Genomic DNA, 17,667 nt, shown 5'->3' on the forward strand with positions numbered 1-17,667 from the left:
AAGCAGTTTCAGAATGCAAATTGCATGCAACATGTTAGATAGTATTTTTAATTTCTTGAGTATTGTACTTTTTTAAACAATTAGAAAATCATATTTTAATTAAAGTTCTTCAAGTTGAATGGGGGGGTAAATTTCACAGTGGTTTTAAGTGGCATCTTTGACACACGTAAACATATTCAAATATATTTATTTGGACTATGCTAGCTTCTTTTTATTGTATATTCATGTTTTTTATCGAGTCCACAGATAGATATGTGTGACTCTGTGGACTTTTGAAGGAAGGGAAGTGCTTTATTAGAAAGCTAATTATGATGCCATGGTTGTCCTATCATGCAAAAACCAAGAGGTAATTATGAGCTTTGTCTAAGGAACATAATAGTAATTATGTGCCAAGGTACAAATTAAGTGTGTTGCAAGCCTGTGTCTTCAGCATTTCTTAGTAAGTAAAACGTACTGGTACAGTATCAGTAAATAAGTTACCAGTGTCTCTGTTTTAGTTATTTCAATAGGATATTACTCAAATTTCTATGGATACGACTTAATGACTTCACAGAAAAAAAGCTTGCTATGCTTTTATTCATTTAAAAGAAGCAAACAAACTTGCTGATAGCTGCTTGCTGTTTAATAGTTTTAAAATCATTAAACTTAATATTTGAAATCATTAAAATCTATGCAATTGTTTAAATAAATCTAAGTAGTGAAAAAAATAAGAGCTGGAAAACAATTGTGTGTATAGCTTTGTATTTAAAATGTTTTCCACTTTGCATCGTCTTTAATGCCATATGAGAAGTTAGTCACTTCCTTGGGCATTGGATAAAAATTATTAAGGAGTCATGTCTTCACTAATTTGACAGCCCAAAATCTGGGACCGTGTAATTCTTTGCGGCTTACTTGTAAACAATGCATGGCATATACCTTGCTAATTATGTACACCCCTCATGTCTGCAATTTGATGCATCTGCTTGGGTCTGGTAGATATGACCTTGGATTTACAGGAGACTTGTGCCACTGTTGGAGCAGATGGAATCTAGGCTGTGTATCCCACAGTGTCTAAAGTGGCACTAGACATTTACATTTAGACAACTGACCACAGCGCCTTGTTGCAATGCAAGGTACATATCATGCAGTAAAGTCACTATAAATGTGTCTAAAACAAACAAACAAACAAGCTCCCAAACATGCCAAGACAGAAAAACAAATTAGGAAAACTGACCAGGACTTTGATTTGGTAGGTCCTGAAGACTGGAAATATTGGTATAAAAGCATGAATATCACTACTTTTCCTCTCAGTTATGTCAGTTCAGAAAACTTCCCCCCGCCCAAAAAGAGTTGCCTGTGTATCCTGCTTGCATTCAGCATATGATTTCCATTTTATTTCTTTTACTGGCCTCTCTTGTCCCAGTTGGACTTCTAGCTTTTTGTCAGGGTAATGTACAATATTTGTTTCAATTGAGTTGTTGATTTTGCTTTCTAGCAATAGAAGAGTCAGTTGGCAGTACCATATTGTGTACTTGGAGTAGTGCATTATATGCTGGTGACTAAACCTGCCATTTTCTATTAGGTGTGAGAATATTAGTCACCTGCCTCCCTTTCATTTTCTTTGTCGTTATCTTAAATCTCAGATTTAATTGCTTGTAATGGGACAGTAGAATGGACAAGACAAGGCTTTTGCGTAGACTGTTGGAAAGTGACAGAAAATGTTGAAGATACATTGAATGAAGTCGTTCCCTTTTAACGATCCCTTGTGGATCCCTTTCACAGATCCTCAAAGGCCTGCAGAGGGTGGGCGTCTGTAGTCGCCTCATATTTCTGTTGGTCTAATTGAATTTACAGATTGTCAGTTCTTGCAAGGAAGGCTCCTCTTCTGGAGCTCTGAGACACAAAACTGTGTGGGCACATTGAAGGGGGACTGCTGCTGGGTTCTGAGCTTAACCGTCTGGTGCTGAGTGATACGGTAGGCAAATTAGGGGAAATGAAACAGATAAGCAAGTGAGGAAAAAGTTTGGAATCTGTAGTTTTCCAGTGAAAGAATTGAAGTCAAAAGGTAAGGATGGGGGGAAAAAATACTCTGGGATTTTTAAATTATTTTTTTTAATAGTAGTAGTTTGTCAGCAAGCACTGAAAGGAACATGGAGAATATAACTAAAAGACACTTTCTGTGCATTGACTCTGTATTTTACTAGTGTACATGTTTTCTGCTAAAATTCTGTTTATTAATCCTTTGAAAGTAATGAGTACATTTTAGGTAACTAGGTAACTTTGATACCTCATTGAAACTTATGAAGATTTAACAACTGTAAATCATGTGACTTCCTAGACACTTGTCCTTTTATTAATGCTGCAGAAATGAAGTTCTGAGCAGTTGTAGATGGTTGAGACTTGGGACTATGTAGGTTACAACTTAGATAAACATGGGAAATGTAAATTCTTAAGTTTGTGTTAAATATTACAATTATTACTAAATAATTGTAAATAATAATTGTGAATAACAAATAAAAAGGGTCTGTAAAATTGCTGTAAGCGAAGTAGTTATTGAATGTTTTATAACGGTCTGTAAAAACTGCAAAATAAAAGGACTAGAACAAGAAAACCCCTACCCTCAAAATGAGGCTTGAGTGAAAAACTTAACTAATGTATTATAATTGGAGACAATGGTCCATGCTGCCTTTATTTATTTGAAAAGAATAGGTGAAAAAATCAAAAAGAAAAAAAGCTTTACTTCTGTGGGTCCTTAGAAGAGGGTAAGTTGAATAAGAAGAATTGAATTTATTTTACTTGTTAAAAAAGTTCTTCTTTTAACATTCATTTCTCATACACAAGGCTAGTGCAGTGAATCATTCCCTGTTCGCATGTAGATACCACTACCATGCACATATTGTTTGGAAATATGTCTAACCCCATTAACTGGAATTGGTAGTGGGCCATCATCCATCTTCTGATAAACTGCATAAAGCAAGAGCGTAGACTGTGATAATACGGCTTATAACCATGTCAAGTCAAATAGCTGTTTATATCTGACTAATGACTGGGGTGGAGATAGAAGTTGTATTTCTTTTTCCAGAGGAACCTCTGATAAGATTAGAAATGTCCTTCACAGTCGCTGCTTTGTCCTTTAGCCGCTCGCCCTCCCTAGCCAGTTCTGGTAATTAAGATGGGACCATTAAACATGTTCTTATCCATAAGGCTAAAGGTAGGGAAACTGCCTGATAATAGAATCAATAAGAAGGATCTTTCAAAGCTTCTTTTCAGCAGTTGAAACATGGCTGAGGCTGAAATCCAGGGGCAGTACCTGTATAATATTCTGTATTCCAAATAATTTCTATTAATGATAAACAGACAAGCAAAAGCTTAATAATAATTTTCAGTGGTTCTGGGACATACAAAGTGATTGAAGTTGATTGAAGCAAAGATTACACTCTAATAAATTTTGCTTCCCCTCCGCCCCCACCTTCTATTGTGTGCAGAAATGCCACCAGTGTCAGTGGTTTGGTATATGCTGCATAAACAGGAGAGAAAATTGATGATGAGACTGTTGTGTTTATTGAAAAGATTCAGTTTTTCAAACTGTGCATTTTGTGAGCAGTAAGCACCCTAATTCTTGTCTAGTCAACGTATGTAAAAATTAAGAATGACAATTTTCCTTAATCTTCACACTCGCTTTTGGGACAGAAGCATGTGGGTGTTATTGTTGTTAGTAGTATTACTCATCATGTTCTTTCTTAGTGGAGATCCTGATGTTGCCATGTATCATTGAGAGCTTATCTCCATGTGCTCCCATTTTGCTGACATTAACACTTAAATAATAATGATTCTTTTGTAGGACTTAAGTGAGGCTTAATTAATAGGATTGCCCTTTATGGACACTCTTGAAGCCATACCAGGAGCATTATGTCCAGTTTGAGCCTTCCAGAACAAGAAGGGTGTTGAGTAGAAGCTGGAGCATGTAATGTACTAGCAAATAATTGGTGAGCACTGCTGTCAGCCATGACCTAAAGAGATTAGAGTGAAGACAGTAGGAGCCAGGGTATTCTCAGAGGTGCACAGCAAAAGAACAAGCAGCCATGGTTGCAAGTGGCACCAGATGAAATGCTCATTGGAAGCGGTGGAGGGAGGAGGGAGAATATCTTCACAATGAGAGTGGTTTGCTGCTGGAACAGGTTTCTGAGACATTGTGGGCCTTCTATATTTTAAGATATTGAAAGCATGACTAGACAAGACCATGAGAAACCTTATCTCATTTTGAAGGTAGCTCCAATTTGAGCAACAGGTAAAGCTAATTGACCTCCAGAGATCTATCCTTCTGGCCTCAATTAAACTGCAGTTCTGTTTGTCCTGATAGGGTTTACAAATATGCATACAGATCTGTGTATTTATTTTAGTAGGAAGGCTGAACTGTTGAGCCCATATTCACTACCTGAAAGATGTAGGAAAAGCAATAAGAAATGATAGTGATGTTAAGTACTGTGTAAGTCAGTTTTATTATTGAAGTGTTTACCCTAGTTACTTCCTTCACATTCAGTATCAAGCTCTAAACTGACTCTGTCTCAGTGGCAGCTGGATTATTTACTTTTTAATTTGCAATGCTTTTTTAACGATTGCACAAAATAAAACATAAAGTATTTGAGCAGATGAGGCAATTTTGATAAGTAGAATTAATAACTTGAAATAAGTTTTTATAAGTAGTGTCACATTAAGAATGTAGACCTGATGTGAATAACCTTTGAAGGAAAAAGTTGAGGGACGTTTTCTTTAGGAATAATCATAAACAAATGTATTTCCTGTTCAGGTTCTAGCTAAAAAAATAATATGGACAGCAGCTGCTCAAGCTTCTTCATTCTGTTTTCCATGTTGTTCTAACTCTTCAGACCCTTTGGGGAGAAACAGTCCTTAGGGAGAAAAGAAAAAATGTATCTTTCAGCAAACCCATGCCCATCTATTTACTATTTTGAGATTGTGAGAAAGATACATTTGCAATGATAATTTCCATGGTGTAGCTATTTATGCAGTGCCCTCAGTTATAGTTCATTCTATATATATTCTCCAAAGCTATTAAATTAAATAGTCTTTCAGCTGTTGGACGGAGGCATGAGGTGTGTCTCTTTGGACTGATTAGTGAGCAATCAAACAAAACCCCTTTTTTACATTAATCTGGAATTTGGTTACCAAAATAACACTTAGGATTTTTTATGCAGACTAATTTTGAAGAGTGGCAGAAAGAAAACATAGTGGCTTGAATTTTTTCAGTCTCTTAATACAGGTGATGATCATGAGTGTGTGAAAGCCCAGGGTGAGAAGCAATGTTGGTAACAGGTTGGATTTTTCAACCAATAGAACCAGTTCTTCACAAGGTCTCTATTCTACCATCCTTTACAACATCGGTGTTGGATTTGACCTTTATTTTGTGTGGTAACACATTCCTCTTATGTTTTGCAGTGTCAGGAATTGCTTAATTTTTCTCAAAGGGTTGCTTTACTCCTTTTGAGAGGAGAGAAGGATTCGGCAACCAACAGTATTTTCATTCCCAAAACTGGCAGTCACCTGCTGAAACCATCTAAACCTCCTTAAATTCAGAATGGAAAAGCATTGTCTTTTTCTTGTTTGCAATGAACTGAGCATTATAATAATAGAATAATAAGCAGTAAGGTGCATGCCTGGGTTATATAATGAATGTAAAACAAAACTAGATTTGGTGAGGAAAAAATGGGATTTAAACAGCTGCTTGAAGTGAAAATAGATGATCCTGGGAAATCACTAGGAAACAGCATATAGTACTAATAAAGTCAACATTATTATTTCTACTTTTCTGACATGTCAACATGTTGTTTGCAGCATTTTTCAGAATAATAGAATTTATTCAAGCAATTTATCCTTAATGTGTGTAGTATAAATAGTTTATGTTGTGCTTGTATATCATATTAACAGTATTTGATTTGTGCTTTCTTTACAAATTGGAAACATTGATTTTCGTCTAGTTCACATTTTGTGTTTAGGCTAGTGCTTTCAGTTCCCATTTTAAGTTCTGTACTTTGAAATAAGTTGATTTCTCATAAAATTATGCTCTTTCGTAAGAGGGTCTACAAGTGCCACATTTCTTGTTTAAACCTTACTTGTGTCTCTTCTGGAGCTAATTAATGCCTTTAAGTTTAAGCTTGCTCCATAAAGAGCACTAATAGTGTTCCTCCCCTTATTCAGAACACAAACCTACTAGTCTTGACCTCAGGTGGTACTCATCCTGGGATGTTACTGTTCTAATTCTCTTCTTTTTTGCTTCTACTTTTTTGCGAACAATTGTGACAAAATGGCCTAAGTTTCAGTCTCTGGAGATGACCATCAAAAGTTGCCATGCACCTGCTGATTGGAAAGTAACTGTTGTGTGTATAGAACCTTTAGCTTGATTCTCTGAAGTTCTCTAACTTCCCATTCTTAATTTATCCACTAGCAAAATTTATTTGAATGTTTTCATTAGTTCTTGCTTAAATGTTTTTGAGGTGCCTTGGGAATCACTGTTGATCTGTCAGTCCCACCACATATCCTTTTTCCTTATTTTCGTGACTCAGACATAGCCTCTAGATTTATGTTCTGTTGTTTCTAGCCTGTGATGGAGTTTTGAAGATTTGTGAAGTTATTCAAAACTCTGATTAAGACTTATATCTCCATGTAGAATATTTCAAGACTTGGTAACCATAGTGAGAATCTGTGGGTACATAAGTCCTTGATTTTATTTTGTCTCATTTTCCTGTAGCTTGAGGTAGTTGTTAAGAAAAAAAAAAAAAAAGTAAATGAATAAATAAAAAATAGGCTGCCAATTCCATCTTCTTTATTTAGGTGACCTTCTACATTTGCATAACATAAGAACACGTAATTCTTTGGCTGTAACTCAGCTACAGTTGCATGCAGGTGTTTTGCATCATTCTTTATGTATACCTATATAGAAGTGGATTTACTCTATGGTTCAGACATTTGTGTAGTTGTTGGGAGCAAATAAATTTTGAGCAGTAAAAGACTTTTTAGGAAAACTTCATAGCTTTGTAATGATTGCTTCCAACGTTTCACAAAGCAAAAATTGAAAGCTACTGGTATGTACCTGCAAAGGTACATGAATACATAGGCAGATGTATGATTTGCATCAAGTAGGTGTCTTTCTATTAATTCAACTTCATTGTTATATTACAAAGATTGAAGACCTTTAGTTCAGCATGCTACAACCGTGATAAATCTGAGTTAGGTCTACCTTTTCAGTCGCTTGGGATTAAACCTTTTGGTGAAGAGATCCATTAATGTGTTTTAAATCTATTGATTCATAGTAGAAAGGCACAATTTAAACTCGGAAGTCACTGAGTGAACTTTCCATTAAGTTAGGGAGACTGTGGTCACAGCTCATTTGATCTTTATGAAGTAGAAAATGTGATGTAGACCACACTGGCATTCTATTAGAGGAAATCATGCATTTAACCATGTAGCAAAATACTGTAGCCAATTACATGAACATACACCTATTTTACACATGGCTGATCCTTTGAGCATAAAGTATTAACAATGCACATACTATCTTGTTTTAAGGACTATTTACTTTTAAGCCAGTGATATGGGAAAGAGTTGAAAGAAAAAATGAATTAATTTATGATTTATATCAAAGTTTTCTAACTGGAAATCAACCTTGCATAGAAATGTGTGGATGTTCTTCAGCTGACATCAGCAAAGACTAATTATAACCCTGTTTTATTAAACGGTATCATCTGAAATTACATTTAGAAAAGAAAGAAAAATGTTCAGTATAAAAATTAATTTCTTAAAACTACTATATTTTAAGAATAACTTTGAATCTATTAGAGGATATAAAAATATATTCTGATTTATAACTTGGCTTTTTTCTACTTTAGGGTGTATGTAAGGCTGTCAAAATCTTTACATTTCACAACATCTTTTCTTAAAAAGTAATAGGGTGAACTCGCTCTTAGTATTAGATGTTTACAGTGTGATCTCACAGTACGGTAGGCTGGGAGTTGATTTGCTTAATGTTACTATCCCTTTTGAATTAATTTGAGTTGTTTACATAAACAAAAGTATTCACATGCATGTGTGCATGGACATTTTAAAAAAATGCCTTTATACAGTTTAGTCACAGTGGGTACTTTCTTACTGTCAGGAAGTGAAATAAAACATTGAAAGTTGATAAAAAACTTGAGAGCTAAACTTTTACAGTAAAATGTTGTGGGTGTCATTTGAGGGTAACTATGATTATATTACTGACTTATTTTTCCATTCCTGTTCAGATGTCCCCATACCTGCTGTCGAGGCTCTGGGCATTTTGAATGGCAGAAGCTTATTTATTTCCCCTGCGCCCCGATCTTTTGGCCTTTATGGTAAATGCTATTGGGAGGAAGTAAAATCTTTACACTGTAATTCATAATGACACAAACTCTTTTCACCAGTGGTTTTGACTTATTCCGTTGCCTGAAATAAATTATGAGCTGGGAAGTTATAACCTCTATCATTATGGGCTTATTGTTTGTATTGGCACTGCACAATTGGAATAGGCATATGAAGATTAATGTGTTGTAAGCCAACATGTCCTTTCCTATGCAAAACATTCTGTGAGTATTGAAGTGATTTGTACAAGAATTTTGCAGAGAACGCCAAAGCTAAGTCAAAGTAAATTAAACATCCCCATCTGGCTTTACTTTCTTGCAAATGGACACAGCTATATATTCCAATCCAAATTACTCTGTTTATTATAGCTTTTACTTACAGTGCAGTTTTTCTGAAGCTCTGCTATGTAGTCCATTAGTCACAATTTTTCCAGAAAGATTTCTGGATCTTGAAGATGTCCGCGCTGAGGAAATGACAGAACTCCGCATTCTAGGTAGCCAGCATATTCTTAAAATGCGACATTGGTCTGACAATACTGCATCTGATTTCAGTGGCAGGAAAAGATACTCTTGAAAAGTATAATGCACATGTTATAGTTCTGCTGCAAGATCATAATTGACAATGTGTAAAATGAATTTCCTAATCAGACCTGAATCTGAAAAGAGTTCTAGCAATTAGTCTTTCATCCAAGAGAATTCTTTTCATAGAATTAACAAAGCAGCTTTACATTCTATTTTTGAAGGATTGGCCTCAAATTATTTTAAATATTTTTGTGTTTCAGCTGGGATAGAGTTAACTGTCTTCCTAGTAGCTGGTACAGTGCTATGTTTTGAGTTCAGTATGCGAAGAATGTTGATAACACTGATGTTTGCAGTTGGTGCTCAGTAGTGTTTAGACTAAAGTCAAGGATTTTTCAGCTTCTCATGCCCAGCCAGCGAGAAAGCTGGAGGGGCACAAGAATTTGGCACAGGACACAGCCAAGGCACCTGACCCAAAATGGCCAACGGGGTATTCCATACCATGGGACACCACATCCAGTATAGGAACTGGGAAGTGGGGGCAGGGAATCGCCACTGGGGGACTGGCTGGGTGTCGGTCAGCGGGTGGTGAGCAATTGCCCTGTGCATCATTTGTACATTCCAATCCTTTTATTATTGCTGTTGTCATTTTATTAGTGTGATCATTATCATTATTAGTTTATTCTTTTCTGTTCTATTAAACCATTCTTAACCAACAAGTTTTACTTCTTTTTCCCGATTCTCTCCCCCATCCCACTGGGTGGGGGGGAGTGAGTGAGCGGCTGCGTGGTGCTTAGTTGCTGGCTGGGGTTAAACCACGACAGTGCGGTTTATTCTAGTGGTGTTTTTCAGAGTAATATAATTAAATATTACTGAAATAAAAGGAAAGAGAAAGAAAAAAACACACCTTGCAACCCAGTTCTCCACTGTGGAATGAACTCAGGGAGAAAACTTGAAGTCATTGAATTTTGGCAATAAAGTCGCATGGTTAGACAAGGTAGCATTCCTTCCAGCAGCTCAAGACAGATCTACCTCCCTACCCTATAGACTGGAATTATCAAGGGCAACATTGACTACATGGGAAATGAAAGAAATTACAGCTTTAAGTTGTATGAAACTCAGTGAGTGAAGAACTGAACTGAAAAACTGTTAACCAAAAACCTGATGATGTGTGTGTATGTATATTCTTACATATGCATACATATCTACACCCATATATAATCTTCCCTTCAAACTGTGTTATAATTTCTTGTCCTCTAATGAAATTTTTCTTTGTTTTACACACCCAGACAAAGAGTATTGGATGTTGAGAGGACTTTGAGAAGGTAGTTTGCATTGGTTTTCCCTGTTATTGTTTTTAAGGAAAGGTTTGCACTAGGTCTGTTAGTTTTAAGATCTGTAGATCTTTGAACCTGTGCTGTGTTAGTTCTGACACCTTGAAGTAGAAAGCTGACATGGGTATACTCTGAAAATATCATGCTGAAAAGTGCATGTGAAGTCCCATTCTGGCCAGTGGTTTTTTGTGCTTCTTTAGGCAGATTTTTATCATAAAAATTTTATTATACTGATAAAAGAAAGTGCACTATACCGAACTGATGATCAATATATTTTCTTTACCATACATAGATTATGAGTGTGAGTGCATGTATGTGTGCATTTTAATGTACCAAATATGTATTTTCATGTACCTACAAGAGACTTGTGTAGTCATAAACATGACACACTGTGCAAGTCAGCAGTGATTCTATTTTCATAGTTTTCTGGGAAGGTCTTTTTGATTTCCTAGCTAGAGGATGTATTTCCATCACTGAGCACTGAATGAACTTGGAGATGATCTGCAGTAACAGAAAAGATGGGTGAAAGTAACAAGAATGAGCTTCTGGTTGCTTATCAGTGAATGCACATACTTCCCTTTTCTACTGCCACCTAACCAATGTTGTGTCTCATAAGAAAGTGATTACAGATAGTTCTAATCCCATATTCCAAAATGTCAAGGCAAGGATTAGTCTAGCTAGTAGTTCTCTCACAAAGTTTGCTATAAATACTCTGCATCAAGTCTGCCGGAATTTCCATTTTTGTACAGTGGTTGGGTACTAAGTGAGGGTTTGATACTGATGGGTGTTACTGTGCAGTCTCAAAGGATAATAACAAATATTTTAATTACCTAGTATTTGATTAAAAATGGAGCATTGTGTTTTATACATTGTGTCCAGCTTTTACAGTTTAGCGTTAGAAGTATAACGAAAAGTAGGCAATAGTAGATGTAACCTAGCAAAGATGGATTCTTATCCATTTTATTTCAAGAGACAGATGGTATAAATCTATTTAGATTATATTCAGTTTTCTTGCAGAAAGGTGAAGATATCCAGTATTCTCCACAAGCTTGTCATGTGAGTACTTACCTAGGTGTCAAGGATAATACATTTCAATCTAATCTCTCTAACAGCAACCCTGGCTTCCTCAGGTAGATCGCTTGATTACTGTGTCACAATTCTCCACCTGTAAAAAAGGAATCAGAGTGACACTTCACCTCTACAGTCAGGGCAGGACTGTCTTAAATTACTAATGTGTTGTGCTGATACAGGAACTTTGATCGTGGTTAGAGTGTCTTAGTCTTGATAAAATACAAATGCTAATAATCTTGATGAAAGTTACATGAGAAATGCCACTAATAATAAGTAGATTTTTACTGATCAGATTATACTAGGAATTGTTGCAGATAGCATAAAGTAAATTGACAATTAATAAATACAGGTTGATACTAGGAAAGAATAATGCAGAGAAATGCTTTGTTACAAGAAAAATAGAGTAGCAAGTCTTGTGTGTAAAGCTACACAGAACAGAAATGAAGGAAAGTACAGACAATTGTGTGCTGTGAAACTGTGTGTGCAGGTTGTTGGGTTATTTTTGTGCCAAGCTAAGGGCAAAGTAGGAATTCTTGTTTCTGCCCTACTGTACCGTAGGCACCCCGAAGTGGATGGAAAAGATGAACTTCTGATTCATCACAGTCTCTCAGTTGTATGGCTTCACAAATTTTTCTCCTACTTTGAGCTACAAAGTGACTTACTTGTTCTTCTTGCTTCTTATTTCCTCCAAAATTTGAAATAGATTTGTTCAGAAAGATAGACAGACATGGTTCTCTTGTGCTTCTTGCTTCTGCTTTGGGTAGTTGGGTACTGTGCTTAGATGACTAAGCAATTCCACGTGTCGTCGTCGTCCCCCCCCCATATGACTGTTTCTTTGACCTTTATGGGTGATTTAAATGCTCGTACTTAGGATCAGGAAAACTTGGAGAGAAACTATAAAAACAGTTTAGTATCCAAACTCCTGCTTAATGATGAATAAATTTTAAGATACTGAGTATGTTAAAGAATGCTTAACAAAGGAATGAGTAGCAGCCTACAGCTAAACTTAGTTTTCTGATCAAGAAAGTAGAACCTTATTCCAAAAAAAAAAAAAAAGGGAGCAACTATTGCCTGAAGAAGGGAGTGATGCCCACGTATACTGAATAGTGACACAGTGCAAAGACTCTAGCTGGGCTGTTTCAAGCTGAGAAGATGCTTTTGATGGAAGGTTGCTTATCCCATCTCCTGAGAAGTAGGTCTGTGTGTACATTTCTTGTATTTATTTGGAACTTTGAAATGGATCAGCAAAACATGTACATGCAGTATTCCAGAGTCCATCATTACTTACAGTAAAATATGAAAATCTATCTCTAACACAAGTCAAACATTTTGGTACAAGCGAGATAGAATAATTAGACTTGTTTGCATATTGAATAGCAGCCGGTGAGTTCTGATTGTTCTCAGAAAAGCGCTCAGGGCTCCAGTTTACTACAGCTTAGTATAGAAAAAAAAATATTTTTTTGTTTGTTTGGATTGGGGGAAGGGGGTGCTTTTTGTTGGGTGGTTTGTTTTTTTGTTTGGTTTTTTTTTCCCAAATGCTAAAATGTTATCCATGTATCCATGAAGTATAGCAAAACTTGATAGTTCTTTTGAATCATTCAGTTGTGATCACATAGAAATGCTTTTGATTACTGATTAAAATAGTTTCTGAATTCTTACTTTTTATACCTTTAAAGCCTTCAGAGACACTTTTTATGCATCTTTATTCTTACAGGAAATGGTAATGCTGAAGTTTACTAGTAAAATTCATCTTCAGTACAGTTGTTTATCTGATCTATGCATTCATTAATAAAGAGTCCCTGCTGTTGTTGGCTCCAGCACAACTTAATTAATTACTATTTGAAATATGGATGTGGTAAATGATCCAACTTAGTGAAACAGGAGAACAGCTGTTACCTTCTTTTATGTTTTGAAGTCACTGGCTTTTCTCCTTATTTGTGTGTGCCATCCCCTTTTTCATCTTACGACAATAATTCCATAAATTCTGGACTCAGATTCATCTGTAAACCCTGATCCCTGTTTTGTTTTCCCACTGTGTCATCTTGTTCTCCTCTGTACTCACCATTTTATCATCTCATCTTGCAACCATCCATTATTGTCTCTCCCTCTTTTCTCTGTCATAGATTTTCAGAATCCTGATATTCTTTTTCTTTCCAGTTCCTTTCTTCAGTCATTCTGCGTTCCTGAAAGCCAAGTAAGTTGTTTGCTATTACACTGGAGAAACTACTACTTTTGTCATCTTTCCTTGTGATGTATTTTTCTAGTGGCATATGCCTATGTGGTTTCTCAAAACAACATTATGAAATTAATTAAAAGGTTTTTTTCCTAAATATTTATATTTTCCCTATTAGTCCTGCTGCTATTTTCTTTGGTCAATTACTGAACTAAATAGATTTTTCTTCTCTGTCTACCTCCCCCCACCCCTCTTTCCCCCCCCTTTCTTTTTTCTTTTTCCTGTCTAGGAAAGACACTGACAGCTAGTTTTTAAATAACACCTCAAATTGCTGCAGGGTTTCCCGTCAGCTACAGGCAACAGCATTTCTGTGCAATCAAGTGCTGTAGAGAGGGAAGGTAGACATTTTAGTCCTGCACTCACACAAAGTCTATCAGTTACAATATCCTCAGTATCTTTCCCATGAATATCCTTGCACCTTAAGCTGTGGTGTTCTCTCACTTGATTTCTTTTATACTCAGATTTTTTTTTGAGATTTTTATATTTGAAACTTGCTTGGTTTGTTAAAGCACTGCTCTAGTTGACCTTGCCCTGAGCAGGGGAGGTGGACTATGATCTCCAAAGGACCCTTCCAGCCTCAACCATTCTGTGATTCCATGAAGTACACGAGAAACAACAATGGAGAACAAAGAAATGAGTATGGAAAACACTGTGTGTTCACTGAAAGAAATATTATGCAGAACTAACAAATATCATTGTAGAAGCAATTAAACCAACTTACCTCAGCACAGAAGATGTAAATCCCAATTGCAATATGTCAGAGAAACTGAAACACCCAGTGGGATACATCATATTTGGATTTATTCTAAAATAAAGCCAAATTAAGAAGTGGCATTCTAACTTGCTTATTTGTTCTGTTAGTTATACGGCGTATCATTCTGAATATGCTTTGGCAATATTGTTTTAATTATTTTCAGGAAAAGACCAAAATGAAAGAATATGTTTGCAAAGGTAAGCACAACTTAAATCCTTGACATAACTCTTATGTATGAAGGCATCTATTATTTTTTATTTCTAGAGAAGTTTTATGATTTCAGAACTGAATAGCCAGGGAGGACTTGAGAGTATGTATAGTATGTAGGACTACAGAGACCTCTAAAAATAGACTACAGTTGTTTATGCTTTTATAAACATAGAATGAAGAAAAATTTACATTCTTCACTTTAGAGACAGAAAAGAGGAGTATTTAATGAAAAAAGTTATTTATGAAATTATTGAAACAAAAGAGATCATGAGGTAGGGAAAATACTGAAAACATCATAAATCTAGGACTGTTTCATTTTAAGGAGTGTGATTTTCTTTTGCAGACTGCTATCATAGAATCAGACATATACTTTTAAAAGCAAGCAAGTCTTGAAGCTATTTCCTTTTTGAAATGAGATGTTGGATTACAAAAAAGAGTTTATTTTCTTTCTAGAAGTAGGTGGAAGTCCCTTCATTTCACTTATATTCGATTCTCATTATTCTGGGCCACAGAGTAGGGGTTGGGGGAAAAGGAGCGGGAAGAAGAATAAAATAGAATTTTTCATTGTCCAAAAGAGTATTTTCTTATATCCCAAAGAACTAAGAAACCCCTTGTACTTAAAGGAGTGAATTATGATTGATCAGTCTTAATACATATGGAACTGAAAACAGCTCATGGAAGGGTTGTCTGTTGGGTTCAGTCTGCTTATTTTGAAGGGAATAGTATCAATTACTGTGTTTTCTGTAGATATTTGGGGTCAGCTATTTGAAGGAATGATACAAATTTTAAAAAAAAAAAATTATATAATGTGTTGTTAATACCTATTGCTCTTTATTATACCTTATAAGTGTCCCTTTTCTAATTGCTGTCCTGGTAACTTTTTTTGTGGCTTCCTGCTGTCTCTTCCACTTCTTTTTCTTTTTGTCACTTACAAAAGCAGTAGATTCAAAATTACGCATGACGGGGCTATAAACATTTATCAACACTTGGTTATTCTCCACACAGAAGTACCCCTTTCCTAGTCTCTTCTGTAATTTCCTTTTTTTTTTTTTTTTTTTTGGGGGGGGGGGGGGACGGGGGACGACTGTCTTTATTTTCCCTACCTTCTCTATAAGTCTGATCTATTTTGCACATTGTGAGCCTGTCCTAGGATGCTCCCACATCCACATCTATGGTATAATGCAGTGCCATAGGGGGTACCTGAGCTACCCCTGAGCGGGCACTTATATCCAGAGCAGGGTGGGTAGAGCTTTGCCCAGCCCCCAGCTGAGGTCCTGGGAGAATGACGCCTGCATTTGCCTGGAACTGAGTGGTTCAGATACAGCAGTGCCACTTCTAACTCTGAGCTGGTTTGCTTAATCGTTCTTACTGCAGTGCAGGGATATAACTCGATAACAGTGCAGAAATGGGGAGTTGAGTTGTGGAATATGTGTTTGGGAAGAGCAGACAGAGTCTTTTAAAGAAACATTATCAGTTATTATAACAGCTGGTGGGCTCAGCTTTCCAGAATAACACATATTTTGTATACAGCATTGCACAGAGAAGATTACAGTAGGATTTAAAAGGAGAAAATGAAGGAAGGGGTTGTATATTGAGAGGATCATTATCTCTTGAGATGATCAATAGTTTGGGAGGCAGGATTGTGAGCTAATTCCAGTGGTTGTCTTCTATCAGGTTTTGTTCACCTTTTTTTGTCTGTCTTGCATAGTTATCATTGGTCTAATTTAGAAGCTTTTGTTAATGCTAGCTCCGTTCTGCCAATGGCAAAATAGACACAGGAAATAAGGATAATTTCAACAGCTTAGACAATTTAATGGTGTGTTTATCAAAGCTGGCTGATTCCATAGTTCTAGACATGCAAACCTCTGTTTTTTCAGGTGTTGGTTGTGGTTGATTTTTGGAAGCAATTTGAAGGCTGGATCTGTGTGTTTTTCCACAGCTACAGCATATACAGTATGTGTAGCATAGTTTTTGTTGCTAGCAGAGGTGTAGTATATTGATGCATTGCCCAAGTTTAGACTAGACTAGACTATTTCAGTTGGAAGGGACTTACAGCGATCGTTTAGTCCAACTGCCTGACCAATTTAGGGCTGGCCAAGTCAAAACATGGTGTTAAGGACATTGTCCAAATGCTTCTTAAACACTGACAGGCATGGGGCATCGACCACCTCTCTAGGAAGCCTGTTCCAGTGTTTGACCACCCTCTCGGTAAAGAAATGCTTCCTAATGTCCAGTCTGAACCTCCGCAGGCACAGCTTTGAATCATTTCTACATGTCCTATCACTGGATACCAGGGAGAAGAGCTCAGCACCTCCCTCTCCACTTCTGCCCATCAGGAAGCTGTAGAGAGCAATGAGGTTGCCCTTCAGCCTCCTTTTCTCCAAACTAGACAAGCCCAAAGTCCTTCGCCACTCCTCACAGGACATGCCTTCCAGCCTTTCACCAGCTTTGTTGTCTTCCTCTGGATGCATTCAAGGACCTTCACATCCTTTTTAAATGGTGGAGCACAGAACTGCACACAGTACTTGAGGTGAGGCTGCACCAGTGCTGGATACAGCGGGATAATCGCCTCTTTTGACTGGCTGGTCATGCTGTATTTAATGCACCCCAGGATGTGGTTTGCCCTCTTGGCTGCCAGGGCCCGTTGTTGACTCATATTCAGCTTGCTGTCGACCAGCACCTGCTGATGCCTTTCTGCAGGGCTGCTCTCAAGCTACTCCTCTCCCAATTTACACTTGTGCCCCACCATCCTAGGTGCAGAATCTGGCTTTTCGACTTGTTAAATTTCATCCCATTAATCATAGCCCAATGCTCCCATTTATCTAGATCCCTCTGCAAGGCCTCTTGTCCCTCAAGACAGTCAACAGCACCTCCCAGTTTGGTGTCATCTGCATCCTTGCTAATGGTGCATTCAACTCCTGCATCGGATCATTGGTAAAGATACTGACCAGAAGTGGCCCTAGAACTGAGCCCTGAGGAACACTGCTGGTGATCAGTCACCAGCTAGATGTAGCCCCGTTCACTACAACCCTTTGAGCCCTGCCGTTCAGCCAGTTCTTCAGCCGGTAAACCTGCTTGTCCCACAGTTGGACAACATGCCCAGAAGGATGCTGTGAGGGACGGTATCAAAAGCCTTACTGAAATGCAGAAAAACTACACTCACCACCTTCCCTTTGT

At 37.0% G+C, this 17,667-nt stretch overlaps 1 protein-coding gene across 14 annotated transcripts in view; it reads left to right on the forward strand.

The window, feature by feature from the left end:
- RBFOX1 (RNA binding fox-1 homolog 1) overlaps window positions 1-17,667 on the forward strand; it is a 1,352,985-nt gene that overhangs the window by 489,489 nt on the left and 845,829 nt on the right. Inside the window, exon 1 of one of the 14 annotated variants that reach the window (XM_049791541.1) lies at window positions 13,471-13,487. The exons of the other annotated variants lie outside the window; for them this stretch is intronic. The gene's annotated coding sequence lies outside the window, so the exon portion shown is untranslated. Of the gene's footprint in view, window positions 1-13,470; window positions 13,488-17,667 lie in introns of those variants that run through there. 14 annotated transcript variants of the gene reach the window in all.

The sequence above is a fragment of the Accipiter gentilis genome, chromosome 33 (genome assembly GCF_929443795.1).
Source record: "Accipiter gentilis chromosome 33, bAccGen1.1, whole genome shotgun sequence".
Taxonomy (NCBI): Eukaryota; Metazoa; Chordata; class Aves; order Accipitriformes; family Accipitridae; genus Astur; species Astur gentilis.